Source organism: Desmodus rotundus, chromosome 3 (genome assembly GCF_022682495.2).
Source record: "Desmodus rotundus isolate HL8 chromosome 3, HLdesRot8A.1, whole genome shotgun sequence".
In the NCBI taxonomy this organism is placed as follows: Eukaryota; Metazoa; Chordata; class Mammalia; order Chiroptera; family Phyllostomidae; genus Desmodus; species Desmodus rotundus.
Genome location: NC_071389.1, coordinates 61,861,265 through 61,877,193, shown reverse-complemented (window position 1 = coordinate 61,877,193; position 15,929 = coordinate 61,861,265). Strand labels below are relative to the sequence as shown.

The 15,929-nt window shown below is 38.9% G+C and overlaps 1 protein-coding gene across 2 annotated transcripts in view; it reads left to right on the top strand.

The window, feature by feature from the left end:
* DDAH1 (dimethylarginine dimethylaminohydrolase 1) overlaps positions 1 to 15,929 on the top strand; it is a 133,522-nt gene that overhangs the window by 33,858 nt on the left and 83,735 nt on the right. The window contains exon 1 of one of the 2 annotated variants that reach the window (XM_053920954.2): positions 11,957 to 11,977. The exons of the other annotated variant lie outside the window; for it this stretch is intronic. The gene's annotated coding sequence lies outside the window, so the exon portion shown is untranslated. Of the gene's footprint in view, positions 1 to 11,956; positions 11,978 to 15,929 lie in introns of those variants that run through there. 2 annotated transcript variants of the gene reach the window in all.

The following is a 15,929-nucleotide window of genomic DNA, read 5'->3' as shown; positions in this document are numbered from 1 at the left end:
ATGTTTATGTTATTTAATATTATATATCTAATATTATTCCAATCAAATCCCAACAGGATTTTTTTTGCCTTCACAGATGAGTTAAAGTTTAAAAGTCTAAATTTAAGAATAAGTGGGTAAAATAGCCAAGAACACTTTTAAAGAAGGGAGGATTCTGTTTGATTACAGAATTCCCCTTATTATAAGGTATTAAGGAAGAATATTATACAGTGATGCTTCAAGTGATACTGCTGCAAGAATAGACAGAAAAATTAATGAAACACAATAGATAGTCTAGGACCAAACTCAAGGGCACATAAGACTTTAATAAATGTGATTAATAAGAGGCATCACAAATCAGTGGGCTAGGCAACCAATTAATCATTTTTTAAATTGGATATCATGTGACATCAAAATAAATTCTAGATGGTTCAAAATGTTAAATGTCAACCTAAAAAGTAATCCGTGGAAGAAAAGAGAAACAAATCATTTTTCCGTGCTGTCAGGGTAGGGAATGGGGAGAACAGGGTAAACGTAAAACAGGGAAAGGTATTATAATGGGAAAATCAATCACTTTGATATACTTTTCACCCTAATAACATCCTTTAAATTGATTTTTAATTAATAAAAATATGGTATACACAAATGTTGAATTGTTACATTTTAGCCCTACATTAGCTCGAAATAACTGAAATAGTTACCTGAGGTGTATGTGTGTTTCTCTTCTACAAAATCAAATTTCAGAAACATCTAATATTATACATGGATTTTGAAGTAAGTAAATCAGGAATAATAAAATATTTCATCCTCAGTTTAAAGTTTCCCTTCATAATTAACACAGCTTTGGCTACAAATAACACACCTAGCTTGTACTGCGTGGTTGTTAGCTTGTCGACGTTGTTTTTATGAAAGACCATGGATGGTTTTAATGATATTCTTATTAAAGAATGGTGTTAAATATGGAAGCATGAGATTTTTAAAACCTTGCTGATTGTTTTTCAGTTTAAGAATTCAGTACAAATTATATGTACATTACCTTTTTGCCTAGTTGTCCAATTACCAATAATATATGTGAAATTGCTTGTAATTTTGTGTATTTATTAGCCTTCTCCAGAAAATTCCAATGGTGTTCTCAGACCATGTGCTAGATGTATATTATTGCACTTGTCATTGTTGTTTAAAATTAAGGGCAGGAATCTCTACAAACATCAACAAAATACTTGATGCATTTTCCAGAAATCATTGAGGGGAGGTAGATTTTATAAGCAGATGTGAAAAAGAAAATTCCTCTCCCCAACCCTCCAGCTGAACTCAAATCCACACTACTTTCCTGCTACTCCCTTCCTCTGGGTCTGCCAACTTGGGTCCCATGCCAGGTCCTTGATGTTTTACCTCCTAATTACAACTCTTCTTGGCACCTCAGCCTTTCCCTGAAAAATCACTAGGTGGCACATACAGGGCCTTAAAAAAATGAATACTATGGTGCATACAGTCTTGCCCCAGACCAGTTTTTACATGGATTGGTATCACACAGTATCAATATCAGTGTCATAAAGTGGATTCCATGGTTTGGAGTCATCTTCTGTGAGCCAATAAGTTTAAGCCAAAGCTAAATGGAGATTCATAAGGTCTGCAGTATTGTCATGTTTTGTTGGTTTGGGTTTGTAAGAGTCACTGCAAGTTTTGACCAGCTCATGCCCCCAAGTTGGCTTTCACCACACCATGCCTTCAAGATACTAAAACACTAGATTTAAAAGTGAGACATTCTGTTGGTTTTATAGATGCCTTAAATACTAATCATTTGAATTAACTAATAGAAGGTAAAGTAGATAAACTAAATCATCATGTAAACTAAAAAATTCATTTATACTTGTTTCTGGAGTATGTCATGTGACATTTTCCTGGGAAGAGTTACATTCCTAATTATGTTTGGTTTACAATGATATTAAAATAACTGTATTTCCTGAGTACAATTCAATTGTGACATTAAGGGATGTGTTATTCTTTCATCATTCTGGGCAGGGTGGAACCCACTGGGAATAAAAATTGGCCATGAATAATCCACACAAAAATAAAATAGACTTGACTATATTTAGAAGCATCTGTAACAACAGAATTTGCATTATCTCTGTGTCGTAATGTTGCTTAGACATCTCAGAATCATAGCCTTGGGAGGGATACTGGGGAGTCTTCTCACTGACTTAGCATAGGTTAGCTGAGTGTCTGCTTTATACCATGTATTGTGTTAGCCCATCGGGAAGGGAAAATGGAAGATGGAGAGGCCATGTCCTCAAGGAGTCCATGTTGGTGGTTTTTAATGTAGCTATCTTGAACCTTTGTTCATTCATTCACATTCCAGGACTACCAGACAGAGTTAGTCAAGGAGAGGTTGCAAAGGACATGAAACTAAACCGTGAGTATAATTCTGCAAAGTCACCTCACATTTCCTGAGGCTCTCTCAGAACCACCTTTTACAGTACTTAGAGATGAACAAAATATTGAGCCATAAAGCTTACAACGTTTGAGTTACCACAGATAGTACCCCCCAGGGGTATTAGCACAAATTAAGTGCCTGAGACTGTGGGAAAGTAAATCACCCTCTGAGTGCCCTGCCTCCTCTTGTATTGATTCCAAAAGCAACCTCATGGGTGAGAAATGGAGGGGCACTTAGAGACCATTCACCTCACCTAGTTTAACTTTTCTGCTCCTTCTAAGAGGCTATAAATTAATTATGTAAGGAAGATTGCTTATGCTTCCACACATCAGCTTCGTCAGGGTGGAGGTGTTGCTCACCCAGTAACAGATCAAAAGATGCCTGATAGTCATATGTATTACTGCACAGGGGAAGATGTAAGGAAGTGTTTTTAAACACTGTGATAGAACTTCATTAAAGAAAAGAAGGAGGAATGAAAGTTTTCCTGGTTAGTAGACACAGGAGGAGGAGTCTAGCTCAAGGAGTAGCCTGGTCCAATCCAGTCCCTGGAACTTTGTCTTCTCACCATCATGCAAGGAAGGTGAGGCATTTGCCCAGGGCCCTGCTCTGCAGACCCATCCTAGCTATCCTCAGCAGGATTCAGAAGCTTTCTGTCCCCGCAGCCCTCCCCAGCTTCCCAGCCTTCTAGTCTGTAGCTCTGGACTTCAGCAGTTGCCGCCTTTGCTTGTTTCACTTCTCCATGTTGCTTATCTATCCACGTGGCCACAAATTCTCATCCTTTATCACACATACTCAAGAGGAGAAGCTTTCACTAGAAAACTGTAGTCTGGCAGCGCCCTGGCCCTCTGGGGCTAAAATGCTTCATCATCCTGAATGAAAGTGCTGCTTTCTTCGCTGTCCAGGCAAGCAGGAGTAAACAGGCAGGCTGCCGGCTGTTTGTGTATCTGCAGTTACTTGTCTTGAGCCTGCTGCAGGACAGTGGTGGGAAACAGGCCATTCCCACCGCCCTCTCAGACATCTGTTCACTGACCTGGCAACAGTCTTACTCTTCTTGAGTAGCATTTGTCTCCAAGCAAACCTCCGCACATGCAATAAAACCCCTTTACTGGGCCTTGATTCTAAGAAGCCTGGAAAGGCAGATGGATAACTTGAAGGATCTTGGGTGGCACAGATGACTTGTGGTCTTAATATGGACAGACAACTTCATGGCAGTTAGCTGGGACTCAGCTGGGTAATATCTGACTACCACAGCAGTCTGGAACCTTCTATAACCAGTTAAGACCGGGATATGGGTTGGTGCCATGAATACAAGAGTTGGGCCTCAGAACCTCAGATTATACTTTTCTTGTTCATGTTCAGACCTCAGTGTTGGAGGAGATGTTGGACACCTGAGCACCAGGCCCTTTCCCACACCCTCCCTCACCGAGGATGTTTGGGGCACAGTGCATTAGGAAACACATCAAGTAAAATGGGAAGGATGCAAAAAGAAAAAAATATGCTCAAATATCAGGGGCCCCTGTTGTGACCTTTTCTATCTCTTCTACTTTTTCCTCTTACTTCTGTCATAATATTTACACCATGTTTATTTGTTTGTTTTCCCAGAGCAGTTGGCAACAGTCATGTAAACACACCCAGTTTTAACAATCACGGAAAAAAGACAAATGACCCTTCCAGTCTGTCCGTTTGAGCTGGCCCTGCGTGGACTGGCAAGACACAAGCATTTTGCATGTGCCATTTCTATATACGGATCATGCAGCTGTAAAAGTCTTGCTTAAATCCAAGTTACCATATGAAGCAACTGGAATAAAAAAGCCCTAAACAAAGTTTTATAACTAGGTTGTTTCTTCTGAGTAGACTCCTTGACTCCTAGAAATCTAAAGCTTCACATTAATAGATTTCAGAAAATGGCCCTGGCCAGGTAAATCAGCTGGATGGAGCATCCTCCCATACACCAAAAGGTTGTAGGTTTGATCCCCGGTCAGGGCACATACCTGGGTTGCTGGTTCAGTCCCCAGTCAGGGCACTAACAGGAGGCAACCAATTAATGTTTCTCTGTTTCTCTCCCTTCCTCCCTCTCTAAAATCAAAAAACATATTCTTGAGTGAGGATTTAAAACAAATTTTTTTCAGAAAGTGAACAGATTTTCTGACGTGCCATAATATGGACTACTCTCTTCTCTAAATCCTTTTCCATGGTCTCTTCTACGTTTTTTGAAAAAAAAAAAAAAAAAAAGGGAAAAAACCAGAACTGTAAGAATAATCAGCTGTTTACACCCTGAGTAGGGTTTGAGTGATAATTGGAGAACTGTATCTTATTTTATATGTGAACACACCCAGTATGTACTTATCTTCAAATATAAAGTGGAAACTGACACTGAATAGCTGTGATCCTGAGGAAGTTACTTAGCTTCTCTGAGCCTTATTTGCCTCAGCTGTTTATAAGGAACTTGAACTAGAGCATCCAGAAGATAATAAGGAGGTTTAGAAGTTTTATCCCAAGTGGGTGAGCAAAGAAAATGTAATGATTTTTCAACACCTTTAAGATCTCAGGTAATTTGATAGCCAATATTAAATTAGCCCACCCCTGTAGGTCATTTGATTTTCACACCAGTGCTGTGGAGTGGAGAGGGAAGATATTATCATCATTTCACAGGCAGGGAAATTGAAACTCAGTGATGTACATAACACTAAATTCAATCCATTATTTCTGGGCTCCAAGGAGACAAGGAATGGGGAAATATGAAAGGAAAACTTTTTATGAAAATTAAATGTCCTCTGATGATGAAGAAGATAATGACGATGATGATGGCATCTAATATTTCATGAGTTCTCACCGTGTGCCAGGCACTGTTCTAAGTGTTTCATATGTATTAACTAATGTAATTCTCAAAAGCAGCTTGGGTAGGCCTGTAATTTGGGTGGGGTGGAGTCTCTGGGGATATCCAAGTCAAGTCAAACAGTGTTAGCCAGGTTGATGGAGTCTCAAATATGGTACCAGCTTGCCAGCTCTGTGGGAGCAGGGTTTAGAAAAGGGACAATGGCCTCTGCTCGCCTTGATGCCAGACACTTCAGTCTCTCCCTGTGTACCATCATTGCCTTTCAAGCTGCTATCCCAGTGCTGGAGCTCAGAGGAAATGAGTCTTAGTAGGTGAGTTCTTGTATGGGTTCTTTAAGAGGAACTGGTTGGGATTCCAGAAACTTCTTCTACCAACTCAATCCCTGCTGGTTTTCGCAGCCAGAAGTTGTGGGGACTTACCTTCCTGGCACTGGAACCCTGGGCTAGAGAGCCTGGTGTGGGGCTGTGACTCCTCGCTCCCGAGATATCCCTCCTGAATTTTTATCCACCACATGTGGGTCAGGGACCAACCCCTTCCACATCCATGCCCCTCCTACCATTCTGGATGGATGTGGTTTCTTTAATTCCATAGTTGTCAGACTTCCATTCAATTCAATTTCTGACAGTTCTGAGTGATGGTTGTTCTATATTTTAGTTGTAATTTTGCTGTGGTTGTACAAAAAGGTGAGCCATGTCTGCCAGCACTGCCATCTTGACTGAAAGTCTAAAACTTCTTGAAGAGAACATAGGAGAAAATATAGGTGACCTCAGGGTTGGCAGCAAATTCTTAGATATAACACTAAATGCATGATCCATGGGGGAAAAGTGATAAATGTACTTTATTAAAATTAAAAACTTCTCTGTCAAAGAAACTGTTGAGAATGTAAAACAAGCACAGACGGGAGAAAATATTTGCAAAACACATATCTGGTAAAGAATGTTCAAAAATTCAAAGAACTCTTAGAGCTCAACAATAAGAAAACATCCTAATTAAAAAATGGGCAAAAGGTCAGAACAGACTTTTCACTAAAGAAAATACGTAGTCGGCAGATAAACTTGTGAAAAGATGCTCAATATCATTGTTAACGAATTGCAGTTTAAAATGCCATAACACTACCCATCTATTAGAATGGTGAAAATTTTTTTCAAAAAAAGACAGTACCAATCGCCGGCAAGGATCCAGCAAGGATCCAGAACAACAGAAACTCTCATTCGTTGCTAATAGAAGTGAAAGTTGCACAGCCATTTTGGCACCTCCTTTCAGAGCTGAACATAACAATCTGGCAGCCATGCCCCAAAGGTATTTACCCAACTGACTTGAAACTACACCACACAAAGCCATGCATATGACTATGGCAGCTTTATTCATAAGGACCAAACCTGGAAGCATCAAGGATGTTCTGCTATGGGCGAATGGACCTTTATATGGTACCTCTATATAATTAATCAACAATAAGGAAAAAATGGACTATAAAGCTATGAATGAATTTTAAATGCATATTGGTAAATGATAGAAGCCAACCTGAAAAGGCTATAGACTGTATTATTCCAACTATATGACATTCTGAAGAAAGCAAAACCCTAGGGACAGTGAAAGGTGGCTGGCTGCCCTGGGTTGAGGGAGAGAAGAGCGTTGAGTACATGAAGCACAGGGGATCTTGTGGGACAGTGGGACTGTTCCGTATGGTGCTGTAATCATAGATACATGACACCAGGAATTTGTCAGAACCCGTAGAAAATTACAACACAGAAAGTAAACTTTAATGTATGTAAGCTTTAAAAACGTCATTTAGGATGTTGAGAGCCCAGAATTGAAAGCAGAATGTAATGTAAGAAAAACAATCTAACTACTAACAAACCACCTCACTGAAGGGGGTGGGGGAGAGAGCTGCTGACGTAAGTAACTTTGGAAGTAATTGGAATCTATAAGATTAAAAGCAAAAGAAAAAGTACATATAAGCACTGTAGTTGACAAAATTGTTGCCTTTGGAGATATAGGTTAGCAATTCCAATACTGCAATCCATAAGTACTAGAATTGAAGAAAAGGATGGCAGATGGTGAAAGCTGTTAGAGTTTACAGATGAGAAGAAAAGCTAGAATGATTTCTATGGTAATAGATTAGAGTCGGAGACAGTATGAATTCATGTTTAGCTTAATGTAAATACAGATGGTTACATAGGGAAATATTCATAGATATATGTATATACATGGGTTAATATATGCAAATATATTTCTTGCTCTATCAGCTGAGAGGACTCAGACTAACACCACCCCAAGAGCAATGATCACACATATCCCCAGATGTTGGTTTCAAAACCATTCTCCAATGAAGGGAACCAGGACTCCATGGAGAAATAGCTGATTCTAGGACTTGATCAGGAAACACACAAGATGAACCTAGAGCATCTTCTAGTGCCAGAAAGTTTGGAAGTACTTTTAAAAACACACACAACGATAGAGTATGTCAGAGGGACACAGGAGCCAATTGAGAGAGCTCCAATGGCTCTCATGGAACAATCTGTGCAACAAAGTAAATAAGGTACTATTGGATTATAACACGAAGTATAAAGTAAATATACTTGAGTCCATACTGCTATAAATAAGTGACTGAATAAATAAATACGTGTGGGAGTAAAGACAAATCTCCCATGATCAGGGATATCAAATAACTTATGTAGATACTCTGCCCTCCAAGAGACAGAGCAAAAACTCCCCACAGCTTAATTGTGATCTGTACATAGTGACTTCCTCAAAGGTACAAAATAGAAGGAGGGAGAAGAGGTAACCTTACAGAGCAGAAACCTGACAAACCCTGTCCTAACCAGGTGATCAAGGTCAGTGTTGATAATGATAAGTCACGTTGACAGTATGTGTTCTTGATATAATGTGATGAAAATGGCACTTTCCCTCTGTGGTCTTTGTCCCCCAAACCCACAAACCCAGTCTAAGCATGAGAAAACCATCAGGCAAATCCAAATTGAGGGACATTCTACAAAATACCTGACCAGCAGTCCTCAGAACTATCGAAGTCACCAAAAACAAGGAAATTCTGAAAACTTGTCAGTCAAGAGGAGCCTAGAAGACATGATGAATGCAATGTAGCATAGTGTCCTGGATGGGATCCTGAAACAGATAAAGGACTTTAGGTTAAAATGTAGCCAATGTGAATAAAGTATGCCCTTCAGTTAATAAAACTGTATCAGTTCATTTACAGTGCATCGATGTATGGCAACAGGTGTGCCATGCTAACGTGTGACGTTAATTGGAAAGGAAATTGGTTGCGGGGATCTATGGGAACTGTGTATTAGCTTCATGATTTTTCTGTAAATCTAAAACTGACCTACAAAGAAAGTTTATTTTTTTAAAATGTTACCCAGATTTTCCTGTTGCTGCTGTCCGAAGGGTCGCTGCATTACACGTCTCCAGGAAACACCATTCTTACGCATTCAGTGTGAGTGGTCTCTCCTGCACTACTTCTCCACTTTAGTGGCTTTTTCCTAACAACGGTGATGTTTGCCACACATCAGTTTACGTTTTCCCTGTGTAACTCTTCAAGGATTGATTTCGATCCTACTCCACTGGTTTCCTCAGGAGGGGATGGTTGGACTGGATCAGTGACCCGTGTTTTCACTAAGAGGTGGGAAAATCATCACTCGCCCTCTTGTTAAACAAGCATCATCAGCCCAGCCACATCCTTGCAGAGACTGAAGATGGAGCCAAGTTAGGGATCTCTGACTGGCTTCTCCTGTCCTGGCCTGCGACCTGCACTCCAGACCTCTCCCCGCCCCTGACCTCAGTTTCGGGGTGGGACCCACAGGATGGCACAAACAGCAGTCCTGATGCTGCAAACTTCTGGACCAGGAACCGATGCACATGGGCCAAGAAAGCTCCAGGAATATGGGAACAACAGTGAAAATGTCAGCAGCAATGTCTCTGAACACTGAGGAGAGCTTTTCCAGCATCTGAAGAAATGCTGCATTTTCCAGCTAACTAGAGTGAGAACCTGAAAGAAAAACTTTTGTTGACTACAGTGAAAACTTGGGGATTTAACTGAAATATTAAATGAAATATTAAATCCCCATGAAATGTGAGACCTTCTCCTGGTGTTTGGTCCATAAATTGTGTTCCAGTAGATTTGAGACCATCAAGCTCCCCTGTTCCAGACCAAAGCAATGCTCTTTCACTTTTTGTTCCTATAAATTATAAACCCCAGATGTGTCAAGTTATGCAATGAAAACCATATAAAAACAAATTTGATTTTTAAGGAACTTTGTACATTTTTGGTTTTACTGAGGTTTATTGGCTTCATTTTAACAAGACAGAAGAAAATTTGAACCTTTCATGTTTTTACTTTTTTTCAAGCTGAAGGAAGATCCTGAATTGTTAGGGCTAAAAGGAAAAATGCTTTTCTCGGGCCAATTTTTTTTTTTAACAGAGTAGGTCCAGTTGCTAAGATAAGCCCCTTGCTGAATCGAATGTATGTTTTTGTATTTCGTCTCGGATCTTATCTGTCTGCAGCAGCAGCAAGCTTAATAACAAATGAAGTTCAAAGAGATGAAGCTGCGGTTTTAGCCTCTTTCCCTGATGTTTTCAAAGAGCCCTGCAGACTTGGTCATTCTGCCCATCCTAATCAAACTCTTTGAAAGCTTATCTTGTGCCACCATTTCCTACAGTCTTTCCGCAAAGCGCCCATAATTTGTAATCATTAGTGGAATGGTATGTGGTGTGTAAATATACTCGATAGTTACATTACTAAGACATTGTTAAAGACCATCTTTTAAAGAATCTCAGCCTGACATGAGGGTTTTATTTTTAGTTTTTCAATCAGAGTTTTTGCAATTATTTTGCATACATTGCAGTTGACTTCCTAAATTTCCTCTTCAGTTCGGGAGCAATATGGCTTTTACAGTGCAAACAAGTTAAATAGATGCCATTTAGGAGTATAGATGACAGTGGAGATGGTTTTATTTCATGTGTGTAGGATAATGCTGCAGGAAGATGCTACAGATTATAGGGAGAGTTATGTATATGAAGGTTGATAAAGAGAAATATTTTTAAGGCTTTAAGATTTCCCCTGGAATGCATGGAATTCAGGCTAACCTTGGTTTCCTTCAAAGGAAACTCCTTGTTTGCTTAAATTCTCAGAAAATATGATTGGATTTTACAGTCGACTAAGTTGTGAGAGTGGTCAGGTACCCAGTCCTGAAGAGGGGGCCTTGTCAACGTTTGGAGGGTCTGGAGCAGTGATGTTGGGAATGAGACTGGCATGATGGGAGGGATAGAGACTGAAGTTCCTAGAACGCAATCATATTGAACCCACTTGCCTCTCTGTGAATGGGGCTCTTGACCACAGGCCTGGCTTCCCTCTCCTCCCCTCCCACTCACTCAGCAGAGGACTGACCCAGCCCGGCCAGGAGACAGCTGTCCTTGGCGAGAGCCAGCTCCTGGCTGCGCGCTGTGCTCCACGCGGCCTTCCAGCCCAGCCAGCTTGGCTATGGAGGCCTCAGATTTCATCTCCAAGTACTAACAGAGTCCCTTCACTAAAATCAGATTTTTTTCTTTCATCTGGTAATTTGATTATTTCTCAGTTGGTGGGGTTCACCCACAAAAATTGTCTTCTAGAAAATAAAATATAATCCAATGTTATCTTGCATGGTGTTACATGTCACAACATTATGCAATGAAAGCTACGGAGAGAACAAAGCTTGGTTAAAAACACCAGCTCAGTTGTCTGATCCACTCCCCATCTAACCACACCATTCTAAACTCATTCTTTTTTAGAAATTAGAGGTGACTTTATAAAAGCAGTATCATTTGGGAATGTTATAAACTTCATGAGCATAATCAAACTAATGAGATACTATTTGTAGAAGGAAACCAAAATCACAGTCATACAAAGACTATGATAACATGAGTGACTTGCTTAAAGTAAAAAAAAAAAAAATTCAAGAAAGAGCTAGTTTTTTCATACCTTGAGGTAAATTTTATGTAAATATGCCCTAACATAAGCAAGCTCAAAACTCAGAAGTATAAATATAACATAGATAAATCAGAAAATTATTTTATTTGCTTTACTAAGGCTTTCATGATATAATTTATAGAAGTAGATAATTCCTATTGTAGGATTCATGTAGAATTTGATTTATTTAAAAATGCAGCCCACATATCATTTTTTAATTATTGAAATATGCTTAGTGAAATAAGTCAGTCAGAGCAAAAAAAATACCATATGATTTCACTTATATGTGGAATCTAAAGAACAAAATAAACAAAGAAAATAGAAACAGACTCCTAGACTGACGACTGCCAGAGAGGAGGGGTGTCAGGGGACTGGGTGAAAAAGGTGATGGGATTGAGAAGTACAACACAGAAGATGTATCCAATACTAGTATAATAACTATGTATGGGGCCAGGTGGGTACTGGAAATATCAGGGGCAATATTTTGTAAAGTAGATGATTGTCTAACCACTATGCTGTATGCCTGAAACTAATACAAAGTATTGTCATATTGAATGTAAACTATAATTGAAAGAAGATTTTTTAAATTAAAAAAAATATGTTGTTGAATTAAAAAAAACACATTATACATTCTGAAGAGTGTATGAACATAACTGAACAGCTTAAAGAAAAATAATAAATGAATGTGTGTATTTATTACACAGATTATGAAATCAAAACTTAGAAGACTCCTGTATGCCTCTTCTCAGTCACAATCCTCCCCACAGAGGTAACTACTCATCTGAATTTTATGTTAACCTAGTCCCTTGTTTTTCCTTATAACTTAATCACCCATGCATTTTTCCTCCCAAATATGATAGTGTTTAATTTTGTTTGGTTTTGACCTTTACATCAATAGAATCATACTTTATGTTTTCTGTTTGACTTCTTTTGCTTAACATTACTGTGTATTGTAAATCCAGAGTATGAATATATACAATTTATTCATCCATTCTACTGCTGATTTACATTTGAGCTGTTTACAGCTTCTTGCTGTTATGAGCAGTCCTGCAGTTAATAGTCTTAAACAACTCTCCCTGGCCACAGATGCAAGAAATTCTCTCAGTTTGACACCTAGGAGTACATCTGGGTTGTAAGGTGTGTGTGTGTGTGCATGTGTGTATATACACACATACACATACACATACACATATATATTTTTTCAGCTATACTAAGTAATGCCAAAATGTTTTCCAAAGTGATTGTTCTTATTTATGTCCCCACAAGCAATGGATGAAAGTGCCTATTGCATTGCATCCCCTCCAACATTGGGTATTATTTGATTTTGGTGTTTTTCAGTGTAGTGAATATGAAATGGTGTCCCACTGTGAGTTTTATTTCTCTGATTATTCATGAGGTTGGGTATCTTTTCACATGTTTATGGACCATTAGTGTTTTCATTCATTCAACAAATACTGTTTGAGTACCTCCCATGTGCCAGGCACTGTTTGGGTCTTTTCCACTTCTTTAATCTGTGCCTATTGATTGCCTGTTTTTCTATTGGGTTGTTTTCCTTTTTCAAAGAAGTTCTTCATGTGTTCTGGAAACATCTTTTGTTATATGTTTTGCCTTTTTATTCTATGCTATATTTTTTTGATGAATAGTAGCTCTTAATTTTACTGTAGTCAGATCCTTTTCCTTATATTATCTTTTAAAAGCCTTAGAATTCTGTCTTTCAAATTTAAGACCTTACTTCCATTTGAAATGTATTCATATATATTATATGAGGAAGGGATCCATTTTCTTCCTTTTTTCCCCAAGTGGAGAACTAACTTTTCTGGCATCATTATTGGATGCTCTGTCCTTTACCTGCTAATCTACAACGCTCTCTTTCCAATGAGTCACGTCCCTGTATGTATGTGTGGGTCTGTTTCTGGGATGTCCCTTCTATTTCATTGTTCTAGTTGTCTCTCTCTGCCAGTTCCACCACACCACACTGTATCAATTACTCATCATAAAAAGAAAAGGATAATAATTGTTTTGGAAGTTGAGTGCATAGTGCCTGACACATATTAAGCACTCAGTAGACGTCATTTTTTATTATTTTACTACAGAACACATTTTAATATGTTGTTTTAAATAATACCTAGAACTCTGTAGAGAATTAGTGAATAGTCAGTAGAAATAACCACTTCTTTTTGTACTTGATCTGATCAGACACTTACGAAATACACATGCACAGTCATTGTCTTTGCCTCTTCTGAAGCCTGTAGGACAAGGTGAACAATGGACTCCATAGCTTCTTTACCCATCCTCCATCTGCAGTCTCTTAGAAAGGCTAAAGGAGGGGGCTTGACTTTGGTAGTTTGTTGGGGGTTTTTTCAGAATTCAGTTTTGAAAGAGAAAATTATGTGAAAAATAAAGAAGCATATCTAGGAAAGACTTTCAGTGATAAGTATCTAGAACATCCAGTGTTCTACACCGTGCTTCTGTTCTGTATTTTACTTATTATAAACCACCTCAGAGCCTTTATAAATAAACCCATTTATTTGATGAAGGAGAGGGAAGTGCCACAGTTTAACTATTACTGAAAGCAATGTTCTTTGCTCTGTTGGTCTTGGACTTCCACAAACTACTTGATTCCAGATGTTAAACTGTTTTTTCAGAAGCTTTGTTAAAGTGCCAGAGCATTAGGTTTTTTAAGGCATTTCCAAACCCCAGCTGATTATCACAACACACAAGAATCCAAACTCTCAAAGCTCAGCTTTGGCTCTGAAGTGTGTCAGCAGCTGCAAAAAATATGTGCGAAGGCACAGGTTCACAGGCCTGGGATCTGGTGTCCTTATATGGTAAAACTATAAGTAAATTTCCTTTACTTCCTGATATCAGAGATTTGGTTCAGTAGTTTAAAGAACTCTGAGTTTTCTTGATTCCATCGAAATGAACTTGATAGTGGTAATAGTCATGTCGCGAGATGATATGTGGGTTCTGAGTACTATTATAGATTGTTTAAAAATTCTTTACTTTTATTCATTCTACCCATGTGTACACAGTGATGAATTTATTTTGTATTTTACCCCAGCTGTATATTTCAAAATACATTAACAAAATAACCTTTCCTCAAATTATTTTATATTAGTATACATTTACTACTTGTATTTTTCTTGAGAGGCTTCATTATTCCCTAGAGAACCAACTTTGTGCTTTCCCAAGATTGGAGAGAGTGTCTTTTCCATCCACCCCATCTCCCTCCAACTGTTGGCGGAGCAATCATCGGTGATGCCTTCCGCATAATGAAGGTGGGAAGAGGTGGGATTAGGAGAGAAGCAAGGGGGACTTTGAGCTGCATCTTAGCAACTGATTGATAGTGAAGCAGAGGGGAAGACTTTAGATAGGGGGATGACCAAGCAAACACGCAGAGGCACAATCATGAAGAGGCCATAGCCATAGGAAGGGGGTCTTCCCTAAGTGGAGGGGACGTTATGGTTTGCTAAGAGAGGAAACAATTGGTAGAAGACCCTAAAAGGTGAAATTCGGTGTTCCAACAGCAGAGTATTTTTGTGTCCATTTGTATCATTTAACTAATAACATTAAAACATCTAGCATGGTATAGTAGACTTCACATTCAATAAATTCTTGTTGTCAGATAGAGTTGAATTATAATGAGAGTTTACAATAAATGAGAGACTCTTCTGGGCCTTAAACCAAAATGTTTTAAAATTAGTTTTCAAAAAGTTCAATTTTCTACCACTAATACTATGCCTAGAATTTGTTACATTAAGGAATTTTTTTAAAAAATCCGTCCAATGCCTCTTTCTTTCCTAAATTCTACAAGTACATTCTACATTGGCAGGATAATTTAGAAGGAAGTACTGATGATATCAGTGCAGAAAATTCCTCCAGGCCTGGGTAAGGTAAAGATTCTGCTTTTATCCCTTTCTAATTCCTTTTCCAGCTATAGATTGGCCTGTACAGTGCAGAGCAGAAGCCAGCAGGGCCAGAGTACTTCTAAGGATCCCTCAGCAGCAGTCTCCATGGGGAGCCTGCGAATGGTAGTGAACACAACAGTTTGCCCTCAAACGGCTCAGCAGTTGTCATCATGGCAGCGATCAGGAACTGCAGACGTCTTTCTCCCAGTCGTTCCATTTCGGGCCCACTAGAATTAATTGTCTGCTGCCCTGGCGTCTGGATCTACACAGATATACACTGAGCAGTCATTTTGCTAAGGACTGGGATCCAGAGATGAAAGACAGACATCACGACAGCACAGTGGGATAATCAACACACTCTCAGTCCCCCCATCAGAGTCAACATTGACTTTGTCAGTCAAAGGAGCGTCCTGCTTAAGTCAGGTCCCTTATCCTTCTAATTGGCTTTCCAGCTAGATGAAGTCTTCTCTTTGTCCTACTTGACCTGAATACTTGTAGTTGGCTTTAAAAATCTTCCTCAAAGCTACTTATTGCAATTGTTTCAGATGTTTAATTTATAATTCTTTGTTCTAGCACCTCTAACTGCTTTGTGAAGGTAATTATTTTTAAAACCATGCAAAAGCAACAACAAAAACCCTCCAGCCTACTTTCTTTAGGCAGTAATTCTATCTATTCTAAAAAGCTGTGTGAAAATTTAATTTGAGCAATCCATAACAATTTATTGCTATTTCTTGGACTCTTGCTTCTCTGTCAAACTGTTATTGATCTGTTTCATGAGTGACAGTGGCTGAATAGTTTCACAGGCCCCACACT